Here is a 16,901-nt window from a genome sequence, read left to right as displayed (position 1 = left end):
TCCCCCTCCTGAGATCTGCAACTCAAAACCTACTTACTCATCCAACCACACACTAGTGTGAAATCCTAAAATCTGAAGCCTGTTTACAGTCCAACCTCAGCAGCCCTTAAGCCCCCCTCTAAAGCACGCATGAGGAAGACAATGACATGGCAGCGAGTCACAGCAGGAAGAGAGGGATATGAGACCCTGTGGGAGGAGAGAGTGATTGAGCACATGGGCATGATCTGTGAGAGTAATAATGCAAATCACTACGCAGCTGGGAAATGGAAAGCCCAGCCACTCGCTTCTTACAACTCTGTGGATTGGAGCAAATCTTGTTACAGAGCCCCTCATTGAGTAGTACAGCAGAGGAGTTTGGGAAAAACACATTTTAGTTATTTCGACCATTTTAATCTCTGGCATTACTTCCCGTTAGTCTCAGTTCAGAACCCCATTTCCTTCTCTTTCTCTTTTGTAATCATGGTTTTGGCAGATTTGTGGCTTGCGCCACAACAATTCGCCAAAACCAAAAATATGCAGGTGGTATACCGATAACAACATACGTAGAAAAGATTGCAATCTTCTCCTTTTTACTACTAAACCTAGATAAGAAACGTTCTCACATTGTCAAAATATAGAGCAAACGTCAAAGGAGGCATAATAGAAGTTGCTTGCTCTGACCAGGTTCAACCATATGGGCCGAGATTTAGACTATATGTAACCTAGATTTCTTGGATGGAACTATGTGGAGGAGATATTTTGTTCTGCCTAACAATGCAGGTGGTCAGAATGGAGGCAGGGGCTGAGGTATCCATGGTGAAATAAAAATTGGTATGACTCCCTTTTGCAAGCACACTAACGACTGCAGAAAAAAAAATACTGGAATTGCTAATACTTCCAAGCAAGTGAAGTGAAGCGAAACATTTAGGCTACTTAGCTACCCGCTTTCCACCGACATATCTCTACTCGACATTCATGGTCCATCTATGTGACACAAATGTTTGCTCCTCATAGATTTGGCGGCTCTTTTCTAGGCGATATATTTAAATATTCATAGGGAAAGGGCAATGACAAGACCACAGCCCTCCATAAGCATCCACCCCGGACCCAGTTCTTAATTAGATATAATTAGTTTTGGCTTTCAGGTGGCACTAAAAGCGCTACGTTTAAGGCAAAACTATTGTCATTAAAATAAGCGCTTTTACATAAGAGCTTCAAATAGGGGCTTTGAATGAGGGTCTGTAATGCTTTTCATTGCAGATGACATATGAGGATGGATTTTTTTTGTTTGGCTATGTGTCCCACACATTTAACGCCCATCTCTAAGTCAAATCAACATGATTTTCCGCCCATTCCCACCCATCTCCATAGAAAACCACATCCCCTTTGCACTCTTCATCTGCATTTGTATTTTGTGCTGAATTGGACAGTATTTTTGCTTCCAAAATGGCAATCACTATATGTTAATGTTAATAGAAAGTTATTTGACTTGAATGCATCAGCATTAAACAATATTTACGACAGCTTTGAAGTTATGTTACATACTTCAATGCATTTTGTATTACAAATAATCAGGGTTCCTGCGTCTCACCAACAATGTACAACATATTTACGAAGCCATTCTTCATTGACCTGGACTATCTGGATGTCACCTACACCAATTACGCAGATGACACCCAGATCTTCATACTGCTTACCGGGGACTACAACAAGGACATGGCCTTAGTAAACACAATATATCTAATAATTCAAGCATGGATGGCCACCCACGGCCTCTGCTTGAATGACGATAAAACCAAACTCCTTATACTCAGCACTGCAGTCAACCTAAACAAACTCTTCTCCAAATATACCTCATTTAACATCGATGGAAATATAATCAAAGTGGTGAAAGAGGTAAACACTCTAGGCTTCTACCTAGACTCAACTCTCACACTATGCAAACAGGTCAATGTCATGGCCCCAGCTTCAGCATACGTTTGCAAGCTTATCAGAACATGCAAACCTTCTCTCTCCAAGAACAGTTGCACTAGCCTAGCCAGAGCCCTCATCCTTTCCAAGCTGGAGTATTGCAATGCCTTGTACTTGGGTGCAAAAATCCAAATCCTCCAGAACAATCCTCTTAGAACTGCGCAGGGCATACCTAGAAGAGAACATATCTCAGAGATGAGGAGACATAACAAATGGCTGTCCATCAATGACAAAATACTGCTTAAAACCGTCTCGCTAACCCATAGATGTCTTAACAAAGTTGCCCCACTTTACCTCTCGCATAGAATCACCAGAAAATCCACGGGACGTCCCACCAGGACAGCCAACTCCTTCTGCCTGGTTGTTCCTAGATTCAAACTAAAAAAAAGCTGGCGGCAGCAGCTTCCCTGTTATGGCGGCACAGTACTGGAATGCCCTCCCCCCATCCTTGAGAGCAGAACAATCCTTCACCAACTTCAGGCGTAACACCCTAATTTGGCTCATAGCCAAGGACCACTGACACACCACTAAGCTTGCCCCTACCGGACCCTTACTGTATGATCCTTTGCATCATGATGTATATAACTACTGTAAGACTGTGCATATTTCGCTGTAATCTATGTAAATATATAATTAATGTAATGCTTTGTATATCTTTGCTGTAACCATTGTAACTCATATGCCTAAAATATACCTTGTAACTCCCTGCAAATGCGCCCAGATACCTTCAGGTTTGGTGCGCCATATAAATCAATAAACAAACAAACAAACAAACAAACAAACACTAATCAAGTTACTGTTAAAGTAACATTTTGATCTAAAATGTTTCTCCAAATGTCCATGTTCTGATTTGCTGGTGTTGCTCTAGTGTTGTGGACTGTTCTAGATGTACTTTACTTAAACTTGGCAGTAATACCAAGTAAGCCATTCACTAACATGGTGCCAGCAGCACTGTGTGATTAAAAGGGTGACTGTTTCAGTCACAGCTAATTTTGCAAACATTTACTGTAGGGCTGCAGACCACAAAACGTTTGCTTGTGATTTTGGTTACTGATGCAGAGATTAAAGATTACACTTCCCAAAGCCCTCTGCACATGTGCGTTGCCCTCGCTCCATCTTGGGGTGAGAAACTCGGGTACCAGAGCTCACTGGCCGGACTAGGAGGTGGCATGAGAGGGCTTTCCAGGGTGGGTGCGGTGCCCACTAGTGCAGGTGAAACAGCCGGGCTTGATTATTACAAAGCTATAACATGTGTCACAGTGGTAATCTTCTCAACACTGAGAAAGACAGCTTGTTATACTTTGTCTGAGACAACACACTCCTCGTTTAGCAGAATTGCTTAAAATGAAATAAGACCATTACTTATTTGATGATGTGTGCAAAAACGAAGTACATATTATGGCATTTCATATAACATTTATGTAGCATACCTATTCTTGATGCCGTAGCATTGTACAGTGTGTGCTTTCCATTAAATACTGTTTGGAACGTTCCAATGTTACAGAAACATTCAAGATTGTACTCAATCACTTCTCATTTCCCGAGGTACATTCCATTCGGGAGGTGCTAGCCCAGTCCTGGCTTTAACTTTGCATTCTGGGATGTGTAGTCATGGATTTACAATGGGGAACTCGATAACTACAAGTCCCATAATACACAGTTAAAACCGGGACTGGACTAGCATCTCCCGAATGGATAATGTAGCCGTGTATGACTATGGGCCATATATCATACGCAAAAAGTTATAATTTGCAACATAGCCAACCCGAGACAGATTTGTATCCAGTACACGTGTACTACCGGACTGCACGGGACAACATCACAGCAACAATAGCTTGTATTTCCCACTAACTTTACCCGCCCCTTTTCGTTCCTTTCCACCAGTGCGTCTAGAAGCCATGCAAATGGGAGATGTCTGCGAGTGTAAGTTCCAATAACACAACACTTGGGGAAGTTAGATTTGCGGTAAGCTCTGCACCAGCCCCTTTTTCTCCCAAAGTGGGTCCCTACTTACTGATACCCACAAGCTACTTTTAACTCTTTCTCCTCAAGTGTTTATTGGGTTTGGCGCTTTTTGGTGGTGTAAGTACTGCTGTGGCATACAATTGCCAACGCACTAAGTGTTAATTCCTGTTGTGCTATGTGGATGTAATCCAAAAGTGACTTGTTTAATGTATTTTCGACCAATCAGGAGTACACCTCCTTAAAACATTTGCACCTGCCTCCTTGCAGCCTGGCATCTATAAATGTTAAATGCAAATAACCTCAGTAAACGCCAAAACTATTGGCATTGCCAATGCTTGTTTTTTCACTTGGGGGGTGGGGGAAAACAATTGCACCACGTCAAATTCTCTTTTCTTTAATTGTTTTCTTTATAAGTGATCAAACATATATTTTAGTGCTGCTTGCGACTGCTTAGAGTCTGCTTACTGTTTAAAGTATAAAGATGTTTATAGAACCTTGATTTGAAATTCCCTTTATTTAGTATGGTGATACTTTGCTGTTTGGGATGCTACATTCCCACCCCTCTTGAGATTATAGCCTTCCCTCGGCCCACGATTCTAAAAAAGGCAAAGGAGGTATATTTTGTAACTGCGTCTTTTTTACCTTTATGATTCAGATCGCTGTTGGTTTGTAGAAGTGTGATGGATGAGTAAGTGGCTTCACTACTACTCACACTTGTAATACTTTAGAGCAGAAGTAATTTCATCACACAACGTTTCTGCCTTTACAAAGTTGCTAGTTTACCAAATGTGGTTGTGCTGCACGTAGATTGGGGATTCCGTGCTCCTCCCACACAAACTGGCCACGAGTGGGTATGTCTGGACACAAGAGATAAGCATGGCATTCCAGCTCATTCTGCTGCTGCAAGGAACCCTGCGCCCATGAAAAAGAGTGGCCTAGGAGATAGTCAAGGCAGAGGGACGTCAGGGATATGATGCTTCGCTCCTGCTGTTCCTGTGTGGACTCACAGTGTGGTCAGCAGACAAGAGGGTGATAGGACCGTTTTTCTGAAGTCCAACTAATGGCTTAATAAAACCATACAACTGAGACAGTACAAAACTCCACTCTTAGTATAAGGCTGTACCACCTGTGCATATGGGAGAGTAGACAGAGCAGCCAGGCTTATTTTAGGAGGTAGAGAAGGCTTTAGGAAAGTACAAATAACTTGTACTATACCAAGTGTTCAACAGAAACACTTACAACCCAAAGTATTATAGAAAATAAAGGTTTATTATGAATACAATTTGGCCAAGTTAAGTCTTGGGTTAGGTTCTTTGTCATAGAGTCATAAACACATTATACAAACGCAACACAATGCTTTAAAGTGCACAGACCAAAGCATAAACCCTGTTCAGAAAATTAACAGTATTTCTATGGAACTCAGAACTTATCAAACACATCTAGTATTGGACACACCAATTCATGTGGAGTACAATTATAAGTTACTTGATTACCTTACAGTAAGTGAAAGGTAGTAGACCCTGTCAGTCATGCAGTGACACTCAGTTTAAGGAATCACTTAGTAAACCACCCCTGTTACTAGGATACTTTTCTGAATAGTGGAACACAGATTCAAGGAACAGTATAAACCCATAACTATATTTCGTATAACACACAGTTATACCAGGTGAGTAAGACCCTTTGGTGTAATGTGTAATGTATAAATACAGTTGCTTTTCAGTCAGATCAGTGGAGCACAGACTAAGGTAAGCAATAACATTCTGCACTAATTTAGGATTCCACCAGGCAGACCAAGGTCAGCTACACCTACAGGACACTTTTATAAGAATGGCACACAGCTATTGTAGGCAGGTAAAACACAAGGGTGTAATATACTATTACAGTTGCTTTTCAGATCAGTGGAACACGGACTAAGTTAAGCAAGAACTCTTTACACTATTTTAGGATTGCACCAGGCAGACCAAGGTCCGCTAATCCCACAGTGCACTTATTCAGAATGGCATAGAGCTATTCAGGGGAGTAAGACCTATATACGTTTTAAAGGAGCTACCAGCAACTTAAAGATATGTATACACCTGAGACTGTTTTAGAATCTGTGTAAAGAAGACCAGGGAAATCAAAACGCAATGTTACACTTTGAGAATGACCCAACGGTATTCAAGGTAGGTAAAACCCAATGTAGACTTATTCCAGACACGCTATATGTCAGATCAGGGGAAGCAAGACCCAGTTGGTGAACTTATACACTTATTCTGAAAGAAATAGTTAGGTGAAACCAACAGCATTACTTTTGGGAAGTGGGGGAACCAATTCAGAGAAATAACCTTATGTATACTTTTATTAAGGGCAAAACACATTGAAAGTAATGTTGGGTGTCCTGACCCACGTTTGAGCTATCATGCTGCAACATTTGGTGCTGTGGGCTTAGAAAATCCAAGATGGCCAAAAAGCCCACAAGTGCGCCAGAATCCAGGAGAACCACGCAGTTTGTGCGCACACCAAAATGGTTACCTCACTTGCCACCCACCAGTGTAAAGAAAGATCTTTGTTAACAAAATCCACTGTTACTGATGTCAAAAAGTTGCTGGAATCGTGGCTCACCGGACCACTTTGAAGATTCAACCCTTTTGTGGGGTTCCACATAACCATTTTACTGTAAGGAGCCCCATCAAAACAATGTTAAGCAAGGATTATTTACTACCATGTAAGAACCATTCCTGTTTGGAATGCATTAATCCAAGAAAGATCCCAAAAATGGATGCAGTACCAACAAAATCCTCAAGGCGGTGCTAGCGGTCTAAACTCTGACAGGAGAACTAAGTGCAGTTGCTGACAAAGGGATTTGACTCAGCTGACTTCAAAGGCTGCATTTTAATTAAAAATTAGCCACCTGCTGTTCCCAGAGGCCAGAAGCCTGGGAAACCCTCTCACCTCAAGAGATTCACACCACAGCCCAGGATAACACATGGTCAAAATAACCAAATGCAAAGTGACCCCCTGGTCTGCTGACCTCAACCTCCTGGAGACCACACAATAGGCTATTGCACTTGAATAGAATATGTTGATTTTGACTGTTTCCTGTCAACAAAGGCCTGCCTGCCAGAAGACACATGTGATCACTGACCCACCCAAGTCTTGGAGGCGGACTCCAACACTCTGAGAACTGAATTGAAAGCAAAATATATATTTTACAGAAACACTGATAACTCTTTGTAATCAAATGACAGGAATGTATAACTTTGAGAGCCTTCATTTAAAAAATGTACCTTCGATTCAAGCCCAAACTCCAATTTGTGTGATGTTCTGGAGCAAAACCCTGCTATTTATGTATACTACAGACTCTGTGTTTAAGCTAGAGACATGGTAATTTACTGGAGTATGTATGGCAGGCCGTGTACATGTGTATAAATCTGGAGTAAAAATCCGATGTTGCAAAACCCACTAAAAAGCACCAAAGGTTGCCATTTCTGAATGCAAGCCCCCAGGAAGAGCAGAATTGGAACAGGGGCTACCTCATGTGATATGTGATGGGTGCATGTAATTTCAAACCACTGTGTATCTATGAAATATGTCTTTAGGCCAAATAAAGATTGGGTGTAAAGTTGACAGGGGTGGGTTCTCTGTATCATAAACAGACCTCATCATGATGACACTTCATTTCATTCCCCCAATCAAGGGGAAGAGGAGGAAGTGGCCAATGACAAGTGGAGAGGGGTAGGGCCTAGAAAGCTAGCCTCTCCACCCACTTTCAAAACACATAAAAGCAGCCAGTCAGGACAGATAGGGAGATTCTATTCCATCTGCTGCGGGACGCTCTGCCAGGAAAATCCATACTTTACCTCCATCAACCTCCAGAGAGCCAACATAGAGACTTCAATCTATCCACCTTCAGAGACCAAGACTTTACTTCAGAATTTGTAGCAAAGAGGTCAACTACAAGCTAAATCCCTCTTTAGCAGGCCTCAAATCATTGCCACTATTCACAGCCAGGCGAGCTGTTTGAATTCTTTGCAAGAACTCTTGCCATTTGCCAGGGAGCAGTGTTGTATCCAGAGAGAGACCAGCTGAACCGGAGACCGCTGTATCCGGACCCACAGACCTGATCAGAACCAGAGACCCAGACCAGACCAGCAGAGTAGAGCTGACCCAGACGCTGTGCGCAGAAACCGTCCGTGGCGAGTGAAGAAAACCTGTTGACCAGATCCGTGGCGAGGCCTATTTCTAAATATATTGTGAGTACCTAGCAGAACTGTGCAGAACCCAATCTCTTAGTTAAAATAATCTAATGCAAGCTATTTTAATCTAACCAGAGCTGCCTCCTAACTGTCACCTGTCATTTGCAAAGCTGTCACTTGTCATTTTCTAGCTGCAAGCTGTAACCTGTCGCTTTGAACTTTTAAAATTTCAAATCCGAAAAACTACCTTTATTTAATCGTCCGTATCTCTGGAACCGTTTGGGCTAGGAACTTGGTTTAACTTTCCTCTGAAAGCTTAGAATCTCACCTTTTCAACAAGCCTAGAACTTCCTAGACTTCCTACTCCTCATACTTTTGCCGTAATCACGATTCTCGCACTCGCGAATTTTACAGCGATTTGCGATTTGGTTAAAAATCCAGCCACGTGTGAAAACAGCAGCTTCCTTGCTTTCCTTGCTTTCCTTGCTTTCCTTGCTAAAAATTTGTTTGCCTCTTAAGAACCATCCCTGAATCATTGCTGGAGTGAGCCTGGACTAATATTAACTAGATACCACTCACCCTGAACCTCTAGAGGGAATTAAAAGCATTTTAGCATATTTTTCACTTCATTGCCAGCACATATAAAAGCATTTTGGGCCTGTGTTTCAAACTTCTGTAGTCTAAGCTTGCTGGGGTGAACTGAATTACATTTGATTGCATTTCTGAGAACTGTGTGCTTTCCTTCCATTTCCTTGCATTGCATAAAGGGGGGAGTGGATTGCCAGAGAAAAGTGATTACATTGTTTTGTTGAAATCATATTGAGTATTTCTGTACTGCAATTTCATTCCACCTTGCATCCATTTGAAACCATAAAAGTAGTGTTGCTATCTTATCTATCCTATAACCACTCATCATTGATTATAAAGAAGTGTGCTAGTGCCGGACTATCCATTATTGATTACTGCTCAGATTAAGTGTGATATTCAATTATTAATTTATTATAAAGTGTGATATATATATATTGTTTAAATTATCAAATAAACCGTTTAAACTTGCAAAACAGAACTACTTCTTGGCTGAGTGGGGTCAGGGGGATTCCAAGAGAGGGGTGTTATATAGGGGTAGTCATCCAGAACGCATGAACTGGACGTAAAGATATATCAATAAGGGTTTCCATTCAGTATCCCATACTAGGCATTGACTTAGCTGTAGTGTTGAATTGAATCCTCTTACAGTAAGAACTTTTGTAACTGTTCATTTCAGAGGGACAGTTACCAAACTAACTCTGTTACAAGTAAGTAACTTTTAAACACTTGTTATATTTTTCAAGTCTGAATCCTTTTCTCATCCAGTCCTTCCCTAGTCTGTTGCATGAGTTCTCTTAGAGGCTGTGGAAGTCTCTTCAAAACAAGAAGTAAATCACTTTAGAGTTAATTCGGGAACAGGGACTTAAAAGAAAACACCATAGTGGGATTCCAGCACTGGGCCTGGGTGAACTGGATGAGAGGACTTGCAATCACATTTTCATGTGAAAGCTACACAGGAATCCCAAAAGGCTTAAGGTGAGTAATAGCCCAGCCAACACAATACCAGAGCATGGAAGAGTTTTCAGCAGGACGTCTTCAAGATCTGCAGCCAAAAACTCTTAGTCGACAAATTCCTTGTCGTGACGACTGAAGACAGGAAACAGGAATGGAATGTGCATCAGGGATCAAATTGAAAGGATCCATGTAAGAGTTTCTTCGTGGAGGGATGCAGCTCAGTGGTTTTGGTGCCCATTTCGTCACTAATCTGGTCCAGCACTCTGGTGAAGGGACTTCAAGGACTTAAGTCGTGTCTCTAGAGAGCCAGGCAGAGGCCACCAAACTTTCAGCTCTATTTAGATTTCAGAAGACCATGTGTTGACCACAAGAAATGGCAACACCAGTAGGTTTTGGCTGTCAGATGCCAAGTGCAGCCCTCAAATCACATTTAATACCCGGCAAGTATCCATATGAAACCTGAAAATGTTACAGCTGCTACCAGCATATGACACATGCAGCCTCAAATGCTCAACAATGCACTCAATAAAATGTTCACACAGATATATAAATGCAAGTGTTGTAATGCTGGTCATTCTTAAATAAGCTGTGAGACAGATGCCTGTCCTTTTGTCAATTAGCCAATTGTTCCATTTTTGCCTGATAATGGGCCTCATTTTCAAGTCTGGTGGTCCGAAAATAAGGGTGCCAGTAGAAACGTACCAGCACACTTTCCGGACTGCTAGACTACGAGTATGCCTGCAGGAGCAGGTGCTTCCGTCAGGTCTGCCCTGCTGAGAGCACCGGCCCCTGCAGTCATGGTTTTCACGGAAGCACTGACACCGTTAGCAACGATGTAACAACAGCAGTCGTCCACAATTCTGTGGAACTCTCCCTTCCCCTGCACACCCAAATGTTATTGTTTATAACAAACAAAAATTTCTCAGAGTGTAATTACTTTCAAAATATAGTTTTTAACTCACTTTCTGTACAAAAGAACGATAACTCAATTTTTGTAAAAGTATTATGGTTCTTATTTCTTCCAACATATATTGTTGAGTCATACAACAATATATGTTGCGCCATGACGACCTCCCATACCGGTACCAAGTTCGCCCTGGTTCAATGGGGACTTACCGGTCCATTCCGACCTTGGAGGGACCGGTAAGTCCCCATTGAAAAAGGCAATCCCCATTCCCATTTGAGCCCGCATAGGGCTCAATGGGAATGGGGAGAAGCTAATAACAGTACCGCAATTTGCGGTACCGTTATTTGCTCCCTGGCCCCTTTGCAGCTCCCGCTAAAGGACCTCGGAATGGGGCTCAAAGGGATTACCGGCACCAATGTCCTTAACGGTGCCCGGTATCCCTTTGCGCCCACCTCGTAATGAGGCCCAGTGTCTGCTATTTATCTATTGGTGGTCTTTCTGCTCTGACCAACTGGTCCTTAAAGTTCCGTCCCCTCTTAAAGGCAATAATCAGGGGTTTAGGAAAAAGTCTTTTCAATTGTAGATCTAGGTCAATAATTCTCCAGTTTTTCTTTATTAACCTTGTTATATGGTGGCTCTGTGCCGAGTATCTCATTGCCTGCACAAACAGAATTTCATCTGTTTTGGTTTTGGCAATTAGAAGATCTTTCCTGTTTAGTGTATCTGTTTTCTCTCTTGCTTTTCTGATGATGTTTTCTGGGTATCCTCTTGTTCTGTATTTCTCCATCATTGACACGTTTTCATTCTCCAATGTAACACTGGATGATGATATCCTTTTCAGTCTTAGAAACTGACTGTAGGGAAGGTTATTTCTTAGGTGTTTTTTTCCGGATGGTGACTCAGATAATGCAATGTATTATTAAAATCTGTAGGTTTCTGATAAATGCTGGTAGTTATATCTTGGGGTCCGATTTCCAGTTGCACATCTAGAAAATATAGTTTAGGTGTACCGACTTCTGTTGTAAACTTAATCCTTTCATGCACTGTGTTGATGTATTTCAGGAAATCCTCTAGGTCTGGTCGGGTTCCTCTCCATATTACAAAAATGTTGTCGATAAACCTTTTCCATGTGATAAGGTGTGGTTTCCATCTAGGTTCTGGTAGGATCCATTTGCTTTCTAAATAGAACATGAAGAGATTTGCGTAGGCGGGTGCCATTGAAGAACCCATTCAGGTGGCTGCTGCTTGTAAGTAGAATTGTGTCTTGTTCCTGAAGTAGTTATTTACTAGTATAATCTTACTTAATTCTAAGATGAAGATTTTGTTGGCTTCACAGTTGTTATGAAGTAATGCCCATTCCAGAGCTTCCAGTCCGTCCTGGTGTGGGATGGATGTGTACAAACTTTGTACATCAAATGAGACCAGTAGGTCTCCTTCTTCCGTCATAGTTAGTGTATTCAAGTGATTAAGAAAATCCGTTGTGTCTTTCAGATAGGTTGAAGTCCCTTGTACTATTGGTTGTAGTGCCTTATCTACATAAATAGCTTGCGGATTAAAGATGCTGTTTGTACCAGCCACTATGGGACTTAATGGTGGAGTATTCAGGTTTTTATGAATTTTGGGTAACCTGTAAAAGATGGGCGTAATAGGATACTCGTTTGTCTGTATTGTTTTGTCTTTTCTGATATCCAATCTTGATCTGTTGCATTTGTGAGGGTGGTCCTTATAATTTCTGCAATTTGTTTCACTGGATCTTGATCAACCTTAATGTAAGTATTCTCATCTTCCAATAATTCATTGATCATCCTGTCGTAATATGCGGTGTCCATTATAACAATGGTGCCACCTTTATCTGCTGGTTTTAGTGTCAATCTTCTGTCATCTGCTAGATCTTAATTATTTCATTTTGTCTCCTCCTAATGTTGTAATTCCTGGTTTTAGTGAAATTCACTTTCTTAAGGTCTTTCAGTATCTGTTCCTCAAACATTCTAATGACGATATTATTTACCTGGGGATGAAAGCTACTTTTAGGTTTTAATTCCAGATACTGATGGTCTTCTCTTTGTGTCTCTAGCCCCATTTGTGTATCACAAAATATGTTCAATCTCATTTTCCGGGTTAACCTGTGCAGATTAATTTTTTCTTCAAGTATATTGGAGTTTTGAGTTGGTATGAAAGATAAAACCAAGTTCAAAGTATCAATTTGGTCTTTGGTGAGTTGTTTAGATGAAATATTAACCACTAGTTGTTCTGCTTGTTCCTTAGTCGCAGACTTCTTGTTACTTTGTCTCGTTGTCTTCTTTCTAAAAAATATGCTGGGTGGTCTTTTGAAGTGGTGGCCTCCTGTGATGTATGTATTACTGGAGTCTTGGTGTTGTATTTGTTGTTTTAATCTCTTCCTCCCCACTAGTGGGGACTTCACTGCTTGGATCACTTGTCTCCTGCCCTGGTGTTTTTCGGTGATGCGGAGGTCGTCGGTTTGGTGGTGGCCTGGTTTGGGCGTAGTGTTCTTGCCAAGTATACACTATGTCCTGGGAGTAATCTAGCGTGTCTCGTCTGAATTTGCGTATTTTGCGCTGTTCAATGCCTTTTTTGTAGTCATCCAGTGTCTTGTTCACTTCTTCTATAATAATTGTCAATTCCTCCTTGCTTTTGAATGTGGATAATTGTTCTAATAATTCTTCAATTTCCTTATCTAGTTTGTTAACAGAGTTGGCTAGTTCTTCTATGGTAAGTAAGATTAAGTGCACTGAGCATTTATTAAGAATCTGCTCCCATCTCTTAACAAAGTCTGGATTGTGCTTGCATAAGGTTGGTCTTAGGTAGACTCTCAGACCTCGGGGATACACTGCACACGATAGTATTGTGCTAAGGTTGTAGCATGTAACTTCTGTGATATTTCACGTCTTATTACTCTCTCCAATTGTGATATTAACTTCTCTGGGTTAGTAGTTGAAAGTGTGGTGTTTTCAATTTATTTTATGAGACCCAATATACAATTAGCTTCCTCCTCATCCTCCTCATCAAATGCCAATGTTGTGGCGTGTTTCTCTGATATGCTATTGATTTAAAAAAAGACATCTTGGTGTTTTTGTCTTAGTGGGTGCTCCTCTGGCTCTAGTGCCACACCCTACTAGTAGGGGATACAATCCAAAGCTATGAACAAAATGGCCCTGTGCACATCTATATTCAAATTCTAATTTATGTTTTTTTTAAAGATAATTAGTGGGGTGCCGGGGAGAAAACCAACCTTGGCACTAGGTTGTACTTAACCAATGTAACAACAGCAGTCATCCACAATTCTGTGGAACTCTCCCATTCCCCTGCACACCCAAATGTTATTGTATATAACAAACAAACATTTCTCAGAGTTTAGTTACTTTCAAAATATAATTTGTAACTCACTTTCTGTACAAAAGAACGATAACTCAATTTTTGTAAAAGTATTATGGTTCTTATTTCTTCCAACATATATTGTTGAGTCATACAAGACTTAATTGAGTAAGCAACAGTACCTAACAATGTTTCAAATTCACATGTTAGTATCCAATACTTCCTTAATTTAACACTTCTTCATGCTTCAAACCCAAGGTTCTGTTGAGGTGAACAATTAAACACAGACAAATTCCTTTGTACATCTATTAACAAGTTCATGAAAACACTGCACATTGGATGATTTGTGTGTGTCTAGGCACTCTACGCGTTTCAGGGATAAGATCCCCTTCTTCAGGAGTTGTTCACCCTTTCTTTTTATATCTGTTCTGTCAACCCAAGGGATATAGTTGATAATACAATATTTTAATGCACTTGTACCGTCGGCACCGGGATATCAGGCGACAGAAACAGTGTTATGAGGTCGGCGGCAACCTGCCAGTACTACCGCCAACCTCCTAATGAGGCCCATAATATCTTGACTACCACTGGTGATGAAAGTCATTTTTTAAATCTCCATGGAAAACTTGTTTTTCATAAATATTTTTTTACCGCAGTAAGACATAAAAAGAAAGATATCTACTTGTCACCTACTGGCCTGCAAACAAAATGCCTAGTGTCTTGTGCGTGTGCATTTCACCATGCAGTTATGATCATTTTATTTTCAGAATGTTTATAATGGTGTAGAACCTTTCATAGCTGTCCACACATAGCAGCAGTTTGCCCCTATATCATATGATGAGTGAGGGAAAGAGTGGGTGAGTAATGAGGAAAAAGAAGAAGGATGAAGAGGGTGGGATAGAGTAGAGCTCGTAGGTTATTTTCTGCAGATTCATGGACAGGGAGGGCAGTAATGCAGTGTACAGATTGGGATGAAAATCTGACACTGAAACTTTTTCATGGCTGTTCAGGATATTTACACAAACCCATATGCCAGCCACGGGATCCAGTAGTAATCATTTGGAAATGATCATATGGAATTTCAACCGCAACAGGAAGCCTTCCAACGAAAATACAGATACACTAGTGGCTGGTACTGGCATGGGTGGTTCCATTTCAGATGCGAGTAGCTAATGCTAGGGTACTTTCTAGCTGATATATAAGAAATAGCTTCTACTGGATCCTGTTGTAGGTCTTTGGTTTTGATACACTGAATAGCATGCCTATATGAGCCACCCCAGCCGTTGCCAGCAGCTTTGTGACCAAAGGAGAGAAGAAAAAAAATCCCTTGCAAGGTTATTGGGATATTTTGCAAAAGAAGCTTTTTGAAAAAAAAAATGTAGTTGCATTTACATACACTAGCTCTTTTCTAAAAGAAAATATCAATTTTAATTTCTAGTGATAACCTCGAGTATGTATTTTTTGACATGATAAGAACTTTACACTTTTCTTACTGAGCAAATCATATTATCACAACCTAGAATAACCATATAAACCAATTTCTGACAGAAGGGTATCCTTTCAAGACAGATGGTTGAGTACATTCCTATTGTGCTCTTTCAAAAAAGAAAAAAAAAACTATGAGAAAGGGGACGGGACAATTAACACCAGCGAGTGTTCCAGCCTGCTTTGCATACATCAAAGACCATTTTTGAAACATAAGAGTGACCAAAGACCTTTATTTTCTAATTTGCCTGTGATAACAATGTTGAATACTCGAATTGTTAAGCATAACCCACATTGGGCTTGGACCTCATTTCCTTTTTCACAACACTCACTCTAACATTAAAATGTGCTTAACACTGAACCACATGATTTCATTATAGATCTTAAGGTTTCAGACATCAATTGCTCCTTTGGGGTGCAAGGGCCCCCACACTTCATGTTTTGTAGAATTGTAACCCGATCTCGGGGTAAGAATGGCTGTGCACGTGCTCTGTTTCCAATGCACAGACACCCTAAGACAATGTTCATGGGGTACACAAACACACACATTCACAATAAAATTAGCTATGGAGGTTTAATTGAGAGAATAACATCGCCCCTGCAACTTTTTCGATAACAATTGAGGAGACGTATAAAAACTCACATGCGAATTCGAATACAAACCACCTGGAAATAGCAATTGGACTTAAAGGGCCCCCTAACTTCAGGGAAAACTCATCAGCAAGCAGCAGCTAATCTGAGCATGGGCAGCATATTACAAGGGGTTCCAAATGGGCTTCTATTAAATGCAGCCTCTGAACACATATCATAATATACATACATGAGGGGCCATACAAAAAGTGTTTGCTGTTCCAGTAAATAATAAAGTGCTCTTTCCCTGCATCTTCAAAATGGCTGTTTGGTTTTCATAAAGGGTTGAGCAGAACAGCAGTCTATGGAGTGAAGCATGCACAGAGGGTATCCAGTGATAAAGTCGCCAGCAAAATGGTCGCCAGGGGCCGATATTTCCCCAAATTTGCACTGACAAGAAAATCAAGCACTTTCTTCAAATATTCTACGACTGGAGTATATAATAGTAAATTATACCCATCCTAGAGTATGTGAGGAAAGCTTTTAGGGGTGCAGGAAAAAAAGTTGCCTGCCTGGCGACATTTTCTCAGGCAACATTATCCCATAGAACCGTATAGAAAAGCAACACAACAGAAGATGTATGACTTACCAGAGCTGTTATATGACCCATCAAAGTGAACGGCAGCTCCTTAACCTGATATAAATCAATTTAATGAGACAAAGCATCGGATAATGGGAGAATCCCAGCAATTCAACCTTCTTCCGTGCGTTGCCCTTTTCATGCCTGAATGACAGCATTTAAGTGCCAATGGCATATGTAGCCCATGTTGTGATGTGCCGTGTGCCACCAATACCTGTACAGCACGAGTGTGATAAGAGTAGGGATGTGGACAAAACAGTGGTATATATGTATCCATCCATGATCAGATCTTCCACTCCTCACTCTCATACCTTTCGTGTTTGTCTGAACTAGA

Source organism: Ambystoma mexicanum, chromosome 5q (assembly GCF_040938575.1).
Source record: "Ambystoma mexicanum isolate Mex_15411 chromosome 5q, UKY_AmexF1_1, whole genome shotgun sequence".
Taxonomy (NCBI): Eukaryota; Metazoa; Chordata; class Amphibia; order Caudata; family Ambystomatidae; genus Ambystoma; species Ambystoma mexicanum.
Note: the sequence above shows the minus strand (reverse complement) of the source record.